Here is an 8635-nt window from a genome sequence, read left to right on the forward strand (position 1 = left end):
ATTAAAATTAATTTTTTACGTGTAGAAACAGTTTTGTATGTCACATGCTGACTTGCCGAGGGCGTGCAAAATAAGACAAAATGATTGTTTTTTTCCCAAAATCTCGAACCTCTTTGCCCCTAATTGTTTGACAATTGCCTAATATATAAAATAAAATGTATTCAAAGTTGCATTCGTTGTGATAAAACTGTCACGGTTTCGAGTTCAATTTGGAATTAATTTGCACGAGTGGGTTTTTCAAAAAGCTGAAATTGCACGAGCCAAATTAATTCCAAATTGAACGAGAAAATCCGTATGATTACCTGTTAATAATATAAGCATGAAAAAATTTGCTTGAAGGAAGTGCCGGAATTTCTTTCTTGAAGCCATTTTTTCTCATTCGAGAAAACTTTTTTCAAAGTTTCCGCACAAAATTTTCGTCATCGTTTTACGTAATATCATTGGCTTCGAAAATTTCCTATTGTCTTTCAGCCAATCATAATCCAGAATTACGATGTGTAATTTGCACTGGTGTTACACTTTTGCACCGGTGTTACACTTTTTGCACTGGTGTTACACTTGAACTGCACTGCTCTCAGCCAATTAGAATTGAGTAGTTTTTTCATGTATATTATTGCAGAAATCCTAAAGGGAGATGTAAACACCTCTACGCAGATGCTATACGAGATCTATGCGAAGGTCTGGGAAGAAGAAACTATTCCTGAGGGCTGGAAGGAGGGCCACCTTGTTAAAATCCCCAAAAAGGGGGACTTAGCAAATTGTGACAACTACAGGGGAATTATCATGCTATCAGTTCCAGGAAAAATCCTCAGTCGAATCATCCTGCAAAGGTTAATAGATGCACTCGACGAGATCTTAAGGGACCAACAAATGGACTTTAGAAAGAACAGGTCTTGTACTGACCATATCGCAACCTTAAGAATCATAGCGGAACAGTCCCTCGAATGGAACACTTCACTTTTCATCACTTTCATAGATTTCAAAAAGGCCTTCAATAGTGTCGATCACAGCACACTCTGGAAGATCCTACGCCACCATGGAATTCCAGAGAAGTTCATTGCCATCATACAGCAGTCGCATTACAATTCCCAAATCAGAGTTATACACAATCGTGAACTTACACCGCCTTTCTCTGTGAAGACGGGAGTTCGACAAGGCTGCATCTTATCACCCATGCTTTTTCTTTTGGTTATTGATTGGATAATGAAGACAACAACGGAAGGCCCCAGGACGGAAATACAATGGTTCCTTCTTTCCCAACTCCATGATCTAGACTGCGCCGATGACATCGCGCTACTTTCCCACCATCATAAGCATGCGCAGGACAAAATCCAATCACTGGCCACACCCGCGGTTATGACAGGCCCTACTATCAAAAAAAGCAAGATTAAAACAATGCGCATAAACAGCACAAACAAACACCCAATCAAACTAGACAATGAGGCGGTAGAGAACGTCGCCTCCTTTACCTACCTAGGGAGCGTGATAGCTGTTGATGAAGGAACAGAACGAGATGTGTTGGTGAGGATTGGGAAAGCTAGAACAGCATTCCTTCTGCTGAGACCTGTGTGGAGATCTAAAGAGATATCCCTGAGGACCAAACTTAGGATCTTCAATACAAATGTAAAATCGGTCTTGATGTACGGAGCCGAAACTTGAAGAGTAACGAAGAAAATCTCAGGAAAAATCCAAGCCTTCACAAATCGCTGCCTACGTAACATCCTTGCGGTAAGATGGCCGAACACCATCAGCAACGAAGACCTACTAGCAAAAACCCAGGAAGAAAAGATGAAGTCTCAAATCAGAAGAAGGAAGTGGAACTGGATCAGCCACACGTTTCGAAAACCACATAACAACGTAACTAAACAGGCACGTTTTGGAATCCTCAAGGTAAACGAAACCGTGGTAGGCCGAGAAACAATTGGAGAAGATCAGCCGAACAAGAACTGTGGCAAATAGGCCTGCGATGGACCCGAATTGAACGACAAGCTCAGCACAGAGAGCAGTGGAAGAAAACTGTGGACGACCTATGTATGCTCTACCTAGGAGCCAAGGGTTTATATATAATCAGGATTCTGCAGGCGGGAAAAACTCTACTGTCCTGACCTCAATCCAAATGCATGTCAATTGAAATCGGGCATCTTTTCTCAATGGAGACGGCATTAACTATTCACGAAAAAGGATTCTTTGACTCCAAAGCCACATCAGATTGCAAAGAGTGAAAAATATGAAACATTTTGTGTCTCCAACGTTTTAATTTGGCACCGAAAATGGGTCGCCCGCACTCGGCAACTCGCTCTTCGATTGCTGTCGCCAGGTATAGGATAATACTTGTGTCATTTTGGACATTTTGAACAAAATATGCTGTTCCTCGTCGAATTAAACCCAGAATTTTTGAGTTGAGTCTTAGAAGAAGCCAAAGAAACTTAGAATTGTCTTTATTTTTGTTAGCTGTGAAGAAAAAGACTATTATCGTGATGTTTCAGTAGGAAAGCTAAGTTTTGACTGCCGCTCGTACTGCGGGCGCAGCCACCGTATGCAGGGCCCCCCTTCCACCCCTTGAACATTGGGTTCAATCAAACATTTTTCGCTGAAAAATTCGAAATGTCAACACTTCAACGAGACGACCAGCATCCACGCACTGTATTGAATTGTATTGACAAATTGTATTCCCGTTACCTTTTTTATATATTGATGCCCCTCGGGAGAATGGCAATGAAAAGCCTTTTCATTAGTTGGTTCAGCAAGGAATAATTAAATATTCAAGGCAGTTTCAAATGATTTTGTTCTTAGTATTGACACGTTGAGTTATGGACTTACAATCAAGCTTCGGACATCTTCATTTTGCGCAAATGGCTCTAATTCATAACTGAGATAAACTGAATGAATGAAAGATACATTTTACTGGCAAGAAGACATAGGCATAGAACACCGAAGGTAAATATCCGGTCTCCCCCAGCTCCATCAACTCCCAGGAAATAAATTCAACTAAAAGTAAGCCCAGGGATTATTGCTATCCCATGAAACCAGCATTTTTCTTGAGAGGACTGAAGAGAATAAACAGAACACGTACAACAAAACATTATTTCCCCACAATTTATTTCAAAACTACATCTTTGGTGCAATAAATGGTTTCTCCACGCTGTAGTCACTACTAACTAAGAGAGCTTTCATCCCCAAAATTTTCTTCCCATTTAATGGTATTTTCTACTTTATTGTGGGGAGCTGCGTGCTGTCACTGAAAATAGAAAAAGAAGGAAAGACATTGTGTAATGAAAAAGTTTGTCTCTATTGTTCTGATACTCTGTGTTACTGTGGACCGTCAACAGCGCTGTGTAATTGCAATGATCTCAGTTTTTGATTCCGTTAGTCTGAAAGACGAGACCAACGTGGAAAGGGGCAAAGTGTCCGTGGAAAGTGAAAATAATTATTGGACGAGGTTGGGGAAAATATCGTGATTTGTCAGTGGCAAATAATTGATCTACAGGACATTGGGATAAATCACGGTTTTTTGTGATAACCGAGTTCAATAATTGTCTAGTCATTCAATCACCAAGTTTTGTTTTCATATTTAAATCACTCCCTGACAGCTCGGGGAAGCAATCTACCGCTTTTCACACCAGAGCGTATATACATTTACGCATGAGCAGAATATTATTTGCAGCATAACACATTTAGATGGTATTGCGCATGAGCAGACCACTTTTTGCAAGTCACGTCGTGGGCTCTCGGCCAATGAAAAGGTAGAGAAAAATGCATCCAATGATAATGTAACTTATTTTTAGGTCAAATTGGTTTACTTTCAGCGAAGTAAAATAATGGTTATTTCTCCAAGTTGTGACTCTGAAAATGACTACCACTTAGCTGTTTGTTTATTAGAGACTTGTTTACAAGCTCCGGCTCAGGGGACCCGTAGGAATACAATTAGCTAAATATTATAATAATGTAATAATAATAATAATAATAATAATAATATTTAGTGAGGGAATCCAACTCGCCAAAGGCGGTTTTCAGTGGAGCCCTCCTAAATAAAAATCACCTAAAAATGACATAAATAAGAGTTACATAATAAGAGTTAATATTAAACCAAACATGACTGACGCAGTGAATTACTTGATTTAAAAAAAAATCCCTTGTGTATCATTCGATTTCTAATAGCAAAGTAACGAGAGAAATAATAAATTCAGCCCTACATACTTGCCAACAAATGAAAAATTTATCTCAAATGTAAATTCCTATCCTATCCTATATCTCTTTATGCCATAAGGCACATAAGGCTTTGACATTCTCTTTCCAACCACTACGGTTTGCAGCGAGGTTTCTGACATTCGCCCATGACTGCCACCCAGCTGTTTTCACGATCGAAGCTGTCGGCTTTTGGGTTTCCTTTCGACTTTGACCCAAATGCGTCATTCTGCTACTGTGAGCCCTTGTCGTTTCACCAATGTTGGTAGCAATTTGAATGTCTTCCGTTTCTGTAATAAACTTGTGTTTACGGGAGTGGGTCATCAACCCCCAGCCCAACCCCCAACCTAGGGGACCAGGGAGGTCACACTTCGTCTGGCCTCTATCCTTCGACCTGTTCGGCATGGGTGACCCTACCAGGAGTACAAGACTCCAGCCGACATAGCTCTAGGGGTCACTGAGACACACAAATCATCCCACCGCGATAAGGTGGTGACCTCGTGGGATGGCAAATGTAAATTAGGGCGCCATTATACGTATCAATGGGGTTATTTACTTGGCTTATAATTAGCTACAGATTTGCATTTTTTTGGTCTGGTATAAAGCATAACAAGAAGCCTCCAAAACACAAGCGGGATCATTGTTTTATCGTACAACATTTCTTCCCATAACCATTTACACTATGGAATCCGTTAGAAAACGTCAAGCACTACCAGTAGATGATGGTCTATTTTAATTATTCAAAAGGAATAATATAATTTTTGTAATAAAACTTTTATTTCTATTGTGCTCAGTGTTACCAGACAAAAGGTCTATTCAAAATAAGAGGTTGTGTAGATGATCTTCACGTCAGAAAGGGGAATTTTTGGCAACTTATTACAATTGATGTAAAGACTTAACAAGCTGTTCCTTTTAAAAGTTTCAATTTGCTGTGATATGTGCAGAATACAACTCTAAAATTGTTGAATTCAAGTGCAAGAAAACATCAGCCGTCCAAAATAACTATTTTCATCAACAGTCACGTAAACATATTTGAAGTCCTTTGTTATGTCATACTGGCGATGATCATTTTCTCCGAATATCCACTCACACTGTGGTAAATGTCAGTAAGCCAAGGAAAGAAACATGTTCAGGTGAGAAATCATTAAAACGAGGTGGTTAAATACCTGATGGTTTCTTTATTCCGTTTTGCGCTCAGCGCGCGCTCTTGATAAAGTAAAGACCTTGTTAACCTGCTTTTTAGCACGAGGATCGAACATGTTTGGTCAAAGAATGTTTTCTTCTCTTTTAATCTATAATATGTTTGACTTGGTATAGATTTTGTGGGGATTTTCCCCGGGAATAATTCTAATACTGACATAATGTTTTTAGAAGCATAGCTTGTGTTCCTAGAAATAAAATATGTAAAACAATATGTTGAAAAGAAAACCTTGTAATGGAAAATGACACACCCAAAGAAAATCTGGAAACAGCAAGAGAATCCCGTACGACCAAATTAAAACATTCAGTGACTGAAAAATGCTGTCAGCAGTTTATATCTCGGCCTTGGCTGAAACATTTGCGTGTTAAAAGACATTATAATTACTATTACTCATAATTTGTCTTTTTAAGGTCTTAAACGATAGAAATTATACAGTTATGAGTCCGAATTACCAAACAGAGAAAAAGAGTTACAAAAATTATTAAAATATATTGTACTACAAAATCAGTGTGGTACTACTTCTTTTTTGTATTTAATAAAACAATCATTACAAGACTATTCGAATGAGCAGCTTAATTCACACAACGATGGCTTTATAATGAAAAAAATTGGGTATCAGAACACTTTGCGAACACTCAGATAACACAAACTGCGTTTTTAAAACATACAATCATGGGCAAAAGTCTTAGGACACACACGTTAGACAAACAGTCGCACGAATACAACTTCACCTTTGTAGTCTCTCCCCCTACATACAATACTGAAAACTAGTACCTGCAATTTCTCGCGAGTTTCAACATTGTATTGGGTGGGGAGATGGATTAAAAACACGTTTTTAAAAGGGATAGGAGTGCTATTTCAAACTTCAGTTGTAAATCACAAATATAATTCGTCGCATTGCATCAGTGTCCAAAGGACTTTTGTCCTTCAGTCCAAGCTACTTCAGTTCCACGATTCATCCTTAGTGGCTCGAATCCTGTCCGTGGGTCTTAACTTGGATTCTTCTTCGTAGATGCCTTTGTCACTGACAACCTTGATTTCTTAGTTGAAAGAGATTCTGGTTCTGCTGAAAATAACTTTATCTACTTCTAATGAGTTTCCAAATACCTTCACTAGCATCACTTCACTTACACTTCTTTTACTTGGATTATACCTTTTTTCTAGTGACATTCAACATAAAAGAAACAGATCAGATATGTCTCGCTTGCTTGAAGATGGAAAAATGACACGTTTTCTTTCAGGGATTGGACTAAATATGAAAGAATCCCCGTTCAAAAGTATTACAATAAGCTTTATCTTCTTCCTTCTGATTAAATAAACTATAATGACATTATCTATAGGCAGTACGTTACTTTTTCTAACAGACGTTGTGGTATAAATGGATACGGGAAAGATATTGTGCGATAGAAAATAGCACCCACGTGGGTTTTTCGGAATTTTGATTATGCTTTTCGCCAGAGGCAAAATCAGAAAATAATGAAAATGACCAGAAAAAAAAAATGATTTGTTTAAGAATTGAAAACTAAGTCGCATTTAGCAAGAAAGAGCTGTTTCCGACGACATTTAAGCAAAAGTAGGTTACAAACCTTTGGTTAAAATTTTTCCATCTTGCACGAGACGTGTAGAACGGTAAAAAAAAAAAAAGAAACCATTAAAATGAGTCATTAGATACACCTTAAAATCAGCAGCATGACAGCTAAAACAATTTGCATTACAATTTCCAAGGTCCTAGAGTGAACGCCAAAGTCGTGCTCTATTGGGATAAACCGTTTCTGGTTGTTTGGGTTAGATGGGAATTTTCTTGTTCTACCTTTATCGGGGAAAACTCGTTTTTGGTTTGTTTGGTTAATCAACGTTTTAAACCGCCCTCAAAACAAGTTGAAACGCAGTTGAAAAAGCATTTGCGTGATTATGGCGCGTGACTGTCGCTCAAGTAAGGACTAGTTCCACGAGTGACCGCGTTTCAACCGAAAACGGTTGGAAAAGTGCTTTGTTGAGAAACGCAAACCGTATCAACCCAAACTGGCTGCGGTTGAAACGGTTTACCTTAAAAGAACACGACCGCGACTTACATTAGCTACAGATTTGCATTTTTCCTCTGGCATAAGGCATAATAAGAAGCTCGAAATATACAAGAGGGATCATTTTTTGTATCGTACAATATATATTTTTCAGAAGCATATCACCTGAAAGCGTTTAACTTCCCTTATCTGTTCCAAACTATGCTGCCGATTATTCCCGACCAATGAAAATCACTCTTCTAATTTTTGCCCATATAAAGAAATTCTGAATAGCGCGCTTTTCGCGAACTCCTCGCGTGAATCTCTCGCAAAACAAACCTGTTCAAAATGGCGTCTATAAGGCGAAGAAGCTCTCGGTTATGAACATAAGGAAGATTTGTGCCCCGGGAAAAGAATTGAGAGAGGAAGTTGCATTTGAAAGAGTTTCTGGGGAGTTGGCAGAAACCTTCAAGGTTTATCTGGACTCTTGTGCCAGCGAGTTTGAATCGATAAAACGTTGCAGCAGTCTCTGGCTGGTTTTAGTAATAAAAAGTCAAGTGAGCGATTTTTTGATTTGTTCAGTGAAAAGGTGATATGCTTCTGATTTTTTTCCCATGACCATTTTTACTATGGCATCTACCAAGCACTACCAGTAGATGGTGGTCTATTTTATTTATTCAATAATATAATTTTTGTATTAAAATCTTTTTTTCGTCAAGGTTGTGCTCAGTGTCACCAGACAAAAGGTCTATTCAAAAGAAGGAGTGTAATTAAATGATATTCACATCACAAAGGGTGGAATTTTTTTGCAACTTTTTACAAGTGATGTAAAGATTTAGCAAGGTTTTCCTTTTAAAAGTCTCAATTTGCCGTGATATGTGCAAAATACAACTCTAAAATTGCTGAATTCAAATACAAGGAAATATCAGCCGCCCAAAATAACTATTCTCATCGCGATGGGCATGAGCCATAATCAACAGTCACGTAAACGTAGTTGAAGTCCTTTTTTATGTCGTACAATGGTCATTTTGTCCGGATATCCACTCACACTATAGTAAATGTTAGAAAGCGCGAAGAAATCAGGCTGTTGTACTAAGCAAGATAAAATTCACACAATACTCGAGCACAATGCGGACAGCCAGGTGAGAAGTAATTGGGACCGGTGAGGAGGTTAATTACCTAATGGTATCTTTATTCCTTTTTGGGCTCAGCGCGCGTGCTCCTTGTCGATTGAAAACCTTGTTAACCA

This window comes from Orbicella faveolata, unplaced genomic scaffold (assembly GCF_042242905.1).
Source record: "Orbicella faveolata isolate gen_17 unplaced genomic scaffold, um_ofav_v1 contig_36, whole genome shotgun sequence".
NCBI lineage: Eukaryota > Metazoa > Cnidaria > Anthozoa > Scleractinia > Merulinidae > Orbicella > Orbicella faveolata.